General features: G+C 52.7%; 1 long non-coding RNA gene across 2 annotated transcripts in view; it reads right to left on the bottom strand.

The window, feature by feature from the left end:
- Window positions 1–223: 223 nt before the first annotated feature.
- The window catches only part of LOC111740605, a 24571-nt gene continuing 13163 nt past the window's right edge, over window positions 224–11631 (bottom strand). Inside the window, exons 1-3 of one of the 2 annotated variants that reach the window (XR_002780682.1) lie at window positions 7490–7542; window positions 2980–3076; window positions 224–1612 (exon numbers count right to left, since the gene is read on the bottom strand). This is a non-coding gene — a long non-coding RNA (uncharacterized LOC111740605). Of the gene's footprint in view, window positions 1613–2979; window positions 3077–7489; window positions 7543–11631 lie in introns of those variants that run through there. The other variant, XR_002780681.1, reaches the window with a different exon arrangement.

Raw genomic sequence — 11631 nt, 5'->3', positions numbered from 1 at the left:
AGGGTCTCTTTTTCAGAACCTTCAGTGGCCATTCCAGACCCTAGAATTGAGCCCAGTTTCCTTGGCCAGCCCTCTCACATCAATCAAGGCCCAGCTTACCCCAGACCTTCTCCAGAAAGGGTCCCTGGCCTCTCCAGCCCCCTCCCCCACTGACCTCCAAACAGCCTGCTGCAGTGTTCATTGCTCACGTTAGGGAGTGCCTACTGCATACCAATCACTGAAGTTAGGAAGTGCTTTTGCATTTAATCTCACTTACCCCCTGAATGACAGACACTGCCACCCCTATTTGACAGAGAGGAAACAGGCTTAGCAACTTTCCCCAAATGCCACCCTCGGTTAATGAAATAACCAAGACTTGAATCCAGGACTGATGACCATCCTTTGCTCTCAACCTGGGGCCGGCACACCATGGCCCTGCAGGCCATATTCTGCTATCAGTCAGCTTTTGTGCAACCCAAGAACTAGAATGGTATTTACATGGTTGGAAAAAAAAAAAAATCAAAAGAAGTATAAAAATGTTAATACATGTGGAAATCACATAAAATTCAAATTTCAGTGTGCATACATAAAGTTTTATCGGAACACGGTCACACTCGTTCATTTAGATAAGTCTCTGGCTGTCTGTGCACGACCGGGGAAGAGGTGAGTAGCTGTGACAGAGACCAGCCTGAAATGTTTACTATGTGACCCTTCACAGAAGCTCGCTGACTGTTGCTCTCAAAGGCTGGAGCACCAAACTACCTTCCTCACCTTGCTGCCCCAAAGCCCCATGGTGTCTAAACACCCTGCCTGCGTCTAGAGGTGCTGCCTTTCTCCAAGTGCTAAGCCTGCTGTGGAACCTTGGAGGGAGAGCAAGGTGGGTTTTTTCAGTACCCCTCAGGTACTCAAAACTTGCCCCAGATGGGACAAACGTTCAAAGACCTGAGAATGTCCAGAAAATGTGTCTAGACTAACCCCTACTGGTGTTCTTCTGGATGAGCCAGGCCATTCATCCTGGGGTCAGCTGAGCGAGACCTTTGTCCCAACAGGATCTGACTCATGTGGAGTGTGCTCTGGGTCTTGTTTGGTTTTGCAGTAACCAGTGTCAAGAAAAGAAGCAGAAGGAGTGGTTTTTATCCAGGAGTCTGAGTCAGAGAATTGTCCTGGGGGGCTGCATGGGATCATGAAAGAAAGCACTAAGCTTGAAGGCTAGCACATAGTAGGTGCTTGTTGACTGGCAGCTTTTGTGAAGAGGAAGAGATGAGAAATAGGAAATTCTGGAAGCTTCTGGCTTTTGCTTGCCTCTATGGAGTTTTTGCGTAAATTAGAAGAAAAGCTCTTCTTCCTCTAGCACATGCAGCCCTGTCCACATCAGGGCACTCTTGGCGAGTGGAGTGGGAGCTGTATGTTAGCCTCCTCACCCACCCGCAGGCCAGGCACCTTTGTGTAGTGTACACACTTCACAGCTGTCTGTGGCAGCCCTGCTGAACCTGAGAGTGGGGAGGCCCTGCATGGGTTTCCTGAATTTCCCCCTTAACTCAGCCACTGATTCAAGTCAGTCCACAAACTCTCCTGGGCTTCTATTTCTTCTTCTGTATAATGGGGATGCTTGTCCTGTCTTCCTTAGGCAGTTCTGAGGATGAAATGAGGGAGCAGATGTAGAAATCAAGGGTGGAGGTTTTCGATGTTAACCAAATGACCAAATGGAAGTCTGCCATTTGGGGTCCTCCAGAAGCTCCTATCTATAGAAAGGGCTTTGTCATTGATGTTTTTAGAAATTATATGTTGTAGAAAATTTGGAAAGCTGAAGGCTGTATTGCCCATAATCTAACATTGCTAATGTCATCCTGTACTTTCTCTTGCTTTTGGTGGAGGGTGGGGGGAGATCAAGAGAGAAGACACTAGAGCAGTACTTCTCAAACTTCACCTCGGGTTTCTTAAAAAGTAGATTCTGACCCAGTAGGTCTAGGGTAGGCCCGAGAGTCTGCATTTCTAAAAAGGTCCCAGATGACACCCACCTGACGACCACACTCTCTCACAAGGGCCTTGAAGACATTAAGAACAGCTTGAGGAGGGGGGGCCAGGATTTCCTGACCGGGACCGGGGCAGGGGGAGCAGTGAAAGCTTCCGCCATCCCACCAGACCTACTTCTTGAAGTAAGGGGCAAGGGCAGGCTCCCAGAATCCCAGAAACCGGCCTGGCTGCCCCTAGATCTAGAAACTGGGGGAGCGAAGGCCTCAGTGAAGGCCTCACAGCCTCAGCAGGGGGACTGAAGCTGGGGAGGCAGGGAAGGGTTCGGTTTCCCCAGATCAAAGCCGGGTGCCCAGCCTTTGATTCGCAAACAAGCAGCCTCTTTGGAGGCTGACTGGAGTTTGGGGCTGGCTGGCCGTGGGGCCTGGGGTGAGTGGTCAGGCGCCCCGGCCCACTCTCTTTTTGCATAACAGCTTGCCTGCCTAACAAAAGGGTGGTCCTTGAAAGGCTGTATGGGGCTGTTAAAAGCTTCCGGCAATGGTTTAATTGGGGGCGATTAAAGTTTCCTCCCCAGGAAGGCCTGTCCTTCAAAGGCCAACCAAGCCTGGCTCCCCTGCCCTCAGCACCTCTCCCCTCGGCCACACCCCAAGTGGTAGCCCTGCCCCCAGCCTCTCCCCTGCCTGCAACTTGGGCCCCCTTCCCTGTGGCTCCCTGCAGACCTAGGAAGTTGGCTATGGAACCCTTTGGTCGGCCTGTCTGGGGGGATTCCGTCCCAGCCCCTGGACCATCAGCACCATTTGTTCACACAGTTTGGTCTCGTGGCTGAGTCTAGGGTGAGAGTAAGGAAAGGCTGAGTTAGAGACACAAATGGCCCCAGAATCAGCCCACCTGCAGCACCCTTCCTGGCTCTTCCCCAGGACACCTAGACTAGGCTCCTGGGCTGCTCCTAAGCTCCCTTATCCAGCTCCCTCTACAGGGCCCTCACCAGTCTGAAACTTCATGGTCACTCTTGGGGGTCCCATGGCTTACCACACATTAATGTTCCAGATGTCTTCTGAGCATTTCGCCTGTGAGGCACTGGCGGTTCAGAGGTAACCAGACAGGGACCACGACTTGCGGGGAGGGACTGGGGAAGTGAACAGGCAAAAGCATTAGGGTGTGTGATCCAGTGTAAAATGAGGTGAATTATAAGCAGACATCTACCTTGGGAGGGGCTGGGGGAGTAGAGGGGCACGGAAGACTTTCTGGAAGCAATGGAGCCCAGAGTCAGAATGCAGTTGGCTCGATTTAGCCCATTTGCCAACCCTGATGTTACTAGCAGGACCACAGCTGACTTCACCAACAGAGTTTGCCCACCCAACCAACTCTGGAATCCTTGGGAGGGGAAGTGGGGTAGAAATATATGCTCTGTGGGCGTCTGGTTCAGATGCTTCCCCAGAGCCTAGCGGAGTCTCTCAAATACCTGCATCGACTGAATCAATTTATGGGGAGCTGTCTTAGGGGATGCTTCGGATACAGTTTTCTTCTCTCATCCCTTTAGGCCCATCCTCCAACAGAAAGTCCAAGGCCTTTCCCTTCCCGGAGGCTCTATTTCCTCCCCCAGACCCCACCCTCACCTCCCCCATTGGGCTTTGGCCCCATATTGACTGGCCAGTGCCCTTCTGAGGACAGAGGTGCTGGGGACAAAGGTCTTCGGGATTTCCATATCCCAGGTAAGGAAAGTCCGTTCTTTTTCCAGGGTGAGTATGGGATAAAATCAAGCCCTGAAGTTGGGAGGCAGGGAGGCCTCAGCCTGAACTACAGGCTACAAGAAATCTCCATTTGGCATCTCTATCTCATTTTGAGCTCTTTCCAGGGAAGTATCCCTGACTAACCCCCCACCAACCTGACAGCTTTCCCATCCTGTCCCCAGAAACTGCTCTGGCCATCAGAGGCACACACAGGGCAGAGCCAAGTTAATAGGTGCCCTGAGGTTGGCCAGGGGGACAGAGACTCTGAGCGGAGCCTTCTAACTATACCTCCAAACCAGGCAGGTGCCCTGATTTTGATTTTCAGCAAAACCAGAACTCAGAGAGCTGGCTGCTGGTTATATCTGTGGTGCTGCAGCAGCTCAGGATCCAGAGCAGTAAGTCGTGAGGCACAGAACCCCCCCACCCACCCCTACCTGCCTAACTCCGGCCCAGTTCTACCTCTGAACCTCTCAGAGGGCAGAGAGCAGGCAGCGTTCTCACATGAGCTCTCCAGCCATGCAGCCTCAGCCTGGTAAATGAGCCCTCTGGGGAAGCAGCTCCCAACTTCCAGATTTGTCAACTCAAGATAAAACCTGAGCCATCTCCTCACACAGGGTGTGTAGTGAGGATAAGTGGACATGGTTAAGAATCAGGGATATGCAAACTCGGAAAGGAGCTGTCTGCTCCCCTCATCCTAGTTGCCTCACACCCCCAGACTCACTCTTTTTTACTCCTAGCATGACCAACTGTCCCGGTTTCCCTGGGACTGAGGGGTTTCCTGGGATAAGGGACTTTTCATTTAAAACATAGACATTCCCAGGCAAACCATCCTGATCTGCACAGGACTGAGGGATTTTCTAGGACAAACTTTCAGTGTTAAAACTGGGAAGGCCCTAGCAAACCAGGACAAGGCGGTCTCCCTTTCTTTTGCCTGTAGCCTGGCCTCTGCCCCCTGAGACAATGTACAAAGGCCACCACCAACCAACCTTCAAACACCCATTCCTGTGGCCTCTTCTCCCTCCTCCTGCCCCATGGGTGGTAGGCATGGTGCAAGGCCGGGGCTGTACCCAGTTGGCCCAGAGGGTGCAATGCGGGTGGGGGAGGGGAGCAGGAAAGTGACAGCCTTGCTTGTCCCTCCCTCTCTAAGCCAGTTTCTGGGCCTGCGCCCTTTATCACCCTGTCACACTATCTGACCGTTGAAGGAGTATCTCTTCCTTGCTCACCCCAGCCTTGCCCCGACTAAGATAAGCTGAGGGGCCACCCCAGGAAAACAGAGATGAAGCTATGGCCTGGGTCCTTCCCTGCTCTGAACCTCTCTGCCCGATCTTTGGTGTGACCTTGGCCAGAAAAGCAGCAGGGCCTCCCCTTGGGGCTTATACATCCCAGGTGGACAGGATGCCTAGGCTCAGTGACAGAGGAAAAAATAAAAGCAGGAGAAATGGTGTGACCTGCCAAGGTTGCCGGGCCAGACCCATAGAATGTGTGGGCTGTAAGAGGCCTCAAAGAGCATGCTCAAAGGCTGCTGTGAGGGCACTTCATGGAGGGAGTGTTTTGAGTCCACCTGGGGAGAAAGACCCACAGATGAGGATTCAGCACTTGTAGCTCCCTGCTGGTCACAGGCCAGCCTCCCAGACCACCCCAGCCCAGAGCCTCGGGACCTGCCTCCTAAAGGGCTCCTGTTCCTCTGAAGGCCTTCTGCCTGAGCTTCTCCCTCCAACGAGGACTGCTCTTTGCTGCCAAAGCTCAGCCTTAGTGTTGTTAGGGTCCCACTCATGAACTTCCCTGAGTTCTCAATGTTTCAGGATAGCCAAACATTCTTAAATTTCCCCAACCACTCTAGACCCCAAACACCACCCCCGCTCCCATCTTCTAGATAGTGGCTATGGCCACGCGGAATTCCTCATGGTCCCCAAACATGCCATGTCCCCCAAACATGCCATGTCCTTCTTTGCTTCTGCTCACCGGGGCCCCTCCGCAGGGTAAAAACCCTGCTGGTTCTTCAAGGGCCTGCTCACATGTCTCCTCCTCCAGGAAGCTTTCCTGAACATGCAAGTCAGAAACATGTTCTCTTTCTTCAAACAACTCCAGCACTTATCATGTGCCAGGCACTATGCTGGGCCCTGTGTCTAATTTAACCCCTGCAACAACCACAAGCGGCAAGTACTTTATTATTATCATCTCCACGTTATACACAAGAAACTGAGGCACAGAGAGGGTAAGTAACAGGCCCAAAGTGACATTTTTGGAAACAGACAGAAGCAGGATTTAGGCTCTGGCAGTTTGGGTCCAGAGCCTGGGCTCTAAACCACCAATGGCCTGCCCCTGGTGGTCTCTATGCCTCTGTTAGGCCCCTCACAGACCAGGCAGTATGTGAACCTTTGATATCCTGTCCTGGCTACACTGCACTAGCAGCTCCTTAGGGCAGGGACCATGGATCAGGACTGGCTTCCTAAACAGTCTTAGTATTTGCTTAGAGAGCTCAGAGAAGGACCATTATCCCAGGCCGCTATATAGCCCTACAGGAAAGGACTATATAGGGGAATAGAATAGAATTCTATTTCTATTAACCCTCAGACCAGTTTCTGAGGAGTCTCTGCCTGGCTTCTTTTTGGCTCTGGGGGCCTAGTCCCAGCCTGAGCATGGGATGTGGGTGGGACAGCCAGCAAGGGCTGGAAGCTCGGCTCTTGGAGATTCTAGTAGCCCCCCGGGACCTCTCTCTGCCCCTCTAGCCCCTCCCTCCCAAAGGCCAGCTCCACACCCACCTGGGCCTGATGCCCCCGGGCCTGCCTCAGCCTGGTCTCTCCACCCCCCTCCTCTCCGTCTCTTGTCCCTTCTGGAGGATGTATACGGATCCCCATGCTGATTCTGAATTCTGCCTGAAGCTCTTTCACACTCACATGGGTCTGCGGCTGCACCTTTGCTAAAAAAGGGGATAGAGGAAAAGTAACTCTGCTTTGGGGCAGACCTCATGGCTTTGTGCACCCTGGAGACTTCATTCCTCTAGTGTCAGCCAGGCTCAGAAATGCTGAGTTACACAGCCGGTCTCAGGGCTAGCTGGGAGAGAAGGCGCATACATGCTCCAGGGTGCGCCTGTATGTGTGTGTCCACACACCCATGGGTAACTGTATACATCCATGTGTGAGTGTGTGTGTAAGTATGACTGGTGTACACCTTTGCACATTCTGCTTATATGAATGAGTTCTTGTGCCTAAATGCCCTGGGTACATGCCAGCATGCACACAGGCGTCCTCCCTCCTGCTACACACCCAGCTCCTACTTATCCCTCAAGATATTCCCCTGCCCGCCTCACCCTTGAAGCCTGCTCTGACCCTCCAGCTCACGCTGCCTACCCCCTCCCCCTCCCCGCTGACCCTGCAGCCCTGACCTGCTGACCTATATCACAAACACTGCCCATCTTGTTCTGGTTCAAGCCTGGAGTTTGGTCACCCTTACTCTCTGCAAGGCTGACTCCTTTTCAAATTATGCCCAAAGCCCATTTTAGGGCTGGAGACATGGCCTGGCCCATACACACTCACTGACCTGAATTAAAACCAACTGAATTGAAAAATAACTGCATTTAAGTGAATAGAAGCCAGAGCACTCTAGCTTTCCTCTTTCATCTTTGAAATCTACTCTATCTTTCCATCTGTACTTTCTCTAACTTGTTTGCAGTCTCAGTCTTCGGCTTACAAAGTACTTCCTTGTACACCGTATCTCATTCAAATCTCATAACAATCCTTTGAGATAATAATACTTATCCTCATTGCACAGATGAGGAAACTGAGGTTCAGAGAGGCTACGTGACTTACCGAAGGTCACAGAGCCTGGAAGCAGGGCCTGGAATCCTTTCACTTGAGTGGACACCACCTCCAGGCCCCTGCTGCTCCCTACCAGTAAGTGCCTCGGGGGTTAGAGGGTGATCATGACCTCATACTCCCACCATGTCCTGAGGCCACCATGGGAAGGAGATGAACCAGGGCCCCCAAGGCCAGGGCTGACTCCACCTGGCCAGCATTCACAGCTATGGGAGAGGCAATGAGATCTGTGGACATTGTTCCCAGCCTGTGGTTACTGATTTGACAACAGTTCAATTTCTCTCCAGCCAGTCAGGGAGTTAATGATTAAGGAAGGGATTAAATATTAACCACCTGTCGGGCCAGGGTGCCTAATGTCTGTCTGCACCTGAGCCTTCCTAAAAATACCTCCCACCTGCTGTGGGCCACCTCCACGCAGGGCCTCTAAGCCCCTTGCTTCTGGCTACCACCTCCCCATGGACCCTCCTTGGCCTGGCCCTGGCCCATTTTCTTCCCACCCATGCCCACCCCGTTCTGTCCTCAAATGCCACAACATAGACCTAAGAAGTTTCCCTATAGCCTCGCAGCTGCCAGCTACATTGCTGCAAACACTCCTGGTGGGCTTTCTGGAGGAGTAAGATTCGCCTGGAGCTAACTGCTATGTGTTCCTGAGGCTTGAAGGGCAGCTTGGGTCAGTAGGTTACATTCCTTTGTATGATCTAGTTTATCAGTGTCCTTATCTCCTCTCTCTCAAGTCCTTCCTCCACCAAAAGACTGCTCTGACTACACATACCAAGCCCCAGCACCCTGGGCTACACCTATTTATTTCACTAAAGAATCACGGAGGAGCATACCGTTCCCAACCAGGCTTTTCTTTTCTTCCCTCTAACAGTGAGGATCTGGGAGCCCCCTCCAGGAAGCCTCTCAGACTATCCTGGCCAGAGGCACTGCTGGGCCTTGCTCCCCCAGCTTCCCTCAGCCCTGGGTGATTCAGGCTGGCGTGGGCTGTTGCACAGCTGCAGGAAACTGACTGCATCTGTTAGAACAGTCCTTTGAAGTTCAACCGTGCAGCCCATGCGGCCCTCCAAAGGCTGGGGGGTGGGGACGGCTCTGTCACACCCAAGCCCGAGAGGCCTGCCCTCCAGTACCCAGTGGTCAGCCTCCCCACTGAAGGAACCACACACAATGACACAGGGCTCACTCAGTCTTTTTCTAGAAAAACTGAATTCCTTATTTAAGACACAACTCTACTGAAGAGCTCTCAGTTTCTGCTCATGGGGAAGCCCCGGGTTTGCCTGCCAAGCGCCCTCATGGGCTTGTCCTTGCCTCCCTATGCATCATGCAGAAGTGCATGCCCCTACAACCCTGGCGACAGCCATTATCGTCCCCATTTTACAGATGGGGATACTAAGGCTGAGTGAGGCAAAAGAACTTGGCCAGGTTCAAACAGCCAGAAAGTGGCAGAGGCTAGCCTGCCTGACCCCAAAGCAGCACAAAATGTTAAAAAAAAACCTAGCACTGTTCTTCCCACTGCTGCCTCAACCCCCAATTCAGCTCTTCTCCAAACTAGTTACCGTCTTTCCTTCTCCCTTTTAACTCTCTCACATATATTGATACTTGTACTCTTCATGCCATAGGACTCACCCCTTCGTCCACATGGGATTCTTCCAAGCAAAGGTGACCCTTGTCTCCTCAGTACCGAGTATGTGACCCAAGGGGATGTGACATGCGAGACTCAGACACTCTGGGATTTCCAAGTCCCTCCTATAACACTGCTCATCACTTTAAGACGTTTTGCTAAGCTTCTTGCAGAGACTTCTAGAAGGACTCACCACCTTCCTTCTTTCTGCAGGTTGTAAATCATCTTACCAGACCTGGGCTGCTTAGAATCAGCATTGCACAGTGGTTTCCTCACACCGTTGCCTGTGTTTACAGATGAGGAAACCGAGGCCCCGGGAGGTCAAGTGCCTTGCTGGCGGTGTGGTTCTCACACGAGTTCCTCCGGGCAGCGGTGACACTGAGTACAGAATGGCCTCTGGTTGGCGCCAAGGGAGGCTTCCAGGCCAACACCTGGGAGATGTCCTTGGTGGTAACAGCCTGTCTCAGACTCAGAGCAGAACCTCCCCCGCCAAGCTTACCCTGACAGCCTTACCCTGCTCGCATCTGCTGGGCACCCTTCCCCGGCCCACTGCTCCCCAGAGTCTGCCTAGCCCCCTTCCTTGACAGAGCCTGCTGAGGATTTCCAGAGGGCACTTAGAAGCCCAGGAAACATGAGCTTCTCAGCTATAAACAACGTTTCCATCTCCCACCCCCAATGCACACATCCTGTGATTTAGATCTTCCTGTGGGAAGGGGAGTGGAGCCCAGGCCCTACCCCTTCACTCAGGCTCAGGGGCCCAAACCTCTACTCCATGGCCCCTGGCTGGGCCCTCCACCTTCTGCTTTAGCTCGGCATTTCTGTCTCTGCCTTTCTCACATACACACACACATACACTCACAAATTTTGATGAATCCGGCTGAGCACGAAGGAGGGAAACAACACCCAAGGCTCAGCCAGTGTTTGCAATGTGGGACTCTCAAATATTTTATTTGCATCTCTTTTGCATATATTTGCATGAGCTCTTTTGGAAGCTCTCTATTTTCCCAAAGAACACAGAGAAGTAACGGATTTGTGGGCCCCAGGGGGCCCTGAAGCCTCAGTGAGGTTTCCAAATGCCTTGAGTGGATCTCAGGTTCTGTCCCAAAGTGCAGGAAGGAGAGGGGAACAGAGCACCAAGCCGAATGGGGGAGAGGGAGGCAGGCCCACACTTTGAATCCCACTGTCCTCTTTTCTACGAGCCTTGCTGGAAACAGTGAGAGGAAGCGATGTGGGCTGCTTCTAGGGCTGCAGAAGCAGAAGCTGGATACCCCCTCTGCTCTCCATCCCCACCCTGCAGAGCTCTAACTCCAAAGTATCTCTTTGTGCATCTCTAAAGAGATGCCTTCCTACTGGCACACCCCACCGAGGGGACTGAGGCAGTGCTTTTCCAGTCTGCAAATAGCCTCACTCAGTGGGGTGGATACGCCCCTCCAGCTGCAGTCCCTTGTAGCCTTCTTCTCTGCAGGGGCCTGGATGGGAAGGGGGTTGCTGTCTTCCCAGCTCCCACCTCCTTGGCCCTGAGGGTGTATGGTCTGGCCTCCCCAGAGCCTAGTGAATCAGGCCCCACCCCACCCTGGGGCCATAAGGTGCAGCAGAGAGGCCTGAGCCTAGCTCACCTGGCAGAGCTTGATTGTCATATATGCAGAGGCAGGGCAGAGCCAGGCCTGTAGGGGCTGTGATCCCGCTGAGACCCCAGGGCAATGGAGGTCCTGGGCCAATTTTAGGACTAGGGAGGTGGGATGAGTGGGCTGAACTGTACTAATTTGCCTCTGGCTTCTCCCAGCACCTTCTTTAACCACAGACTTGCCCACATCAGATACTTGCCTGCCTCTGGACCTCTGATAATGAACACCTTTCTCTCTTTTGTTGCCTGGCTAACTCTACTCATCCTTGAACATCTGCCATGAGAGTTTCTTTCCCCAGGAAGCCTTCCCTGAACCTCAGGGTTGCTTTAAGTATCCCCCTGGCCTTTCCCAGTGCTGCTCCCTCAGAAAGTACTTGCCTATATATGCCTCTAGGCTGATCAGCTTGGAGCTTGGGGGCGGGGGGAGGAGGGTGGTGGGTAGAGCTGTGTCTTCTGCTCTCCACCACTCCTGGCAGGTTTGCAGCTGGGATCAAGTTCTCATAGTGGCAGGGCAGCCAGGCTGTAAGCTGAGATGAGGGGCAAGTGGAGAAGGGACAAGGCGAGGCTTCCTTCCTTCCCACACACGTTAAGTATGTATCTCATTATCTGCCATGAGAATAGGCGCTGCACTTATGAACACACATACCTACTCTAGGTATTCACAGGTGATGAAGCTGGGGCTCACCTGGATAAAGTGGCTTGCTCAAAGCACACAGGCCAGTAAGATCTGCTTGCATGGGCTGTATTGGGCCTGAGTGATGTCTGAAACCCGTGCTGCACGGCCCAGCACTGAAGAAGAGAGCCGAATGAACTGGCCTCTTAAGGGCCTGAAGGTCTGGATTTGAGCATCTAGATGTCCACAAGCTGAGATTCCAACAACTGAAAGCCCCCTTT

This window comes from Pteropus vampyrus, unplaced genomic scaffold, assembly GCF_000151845.1.
Source record: "Pteropus vampyrus isolate Shadow unplaced genomic scaffold, Pvam_2.0 Scaffold66, whole genome shotgun sequence".
In the NCBI taxonomy this organism is placed as follows: domain Eukaryota; kingdom Metazoa; phylum Chordata; class Mammalia; order Chiroptera; family Pteropodidae; genus Pteropus; species Pteropus vampyrus.
This window is presented reverse-complemented; position numbering and strand designations above follow the sequence as displayed.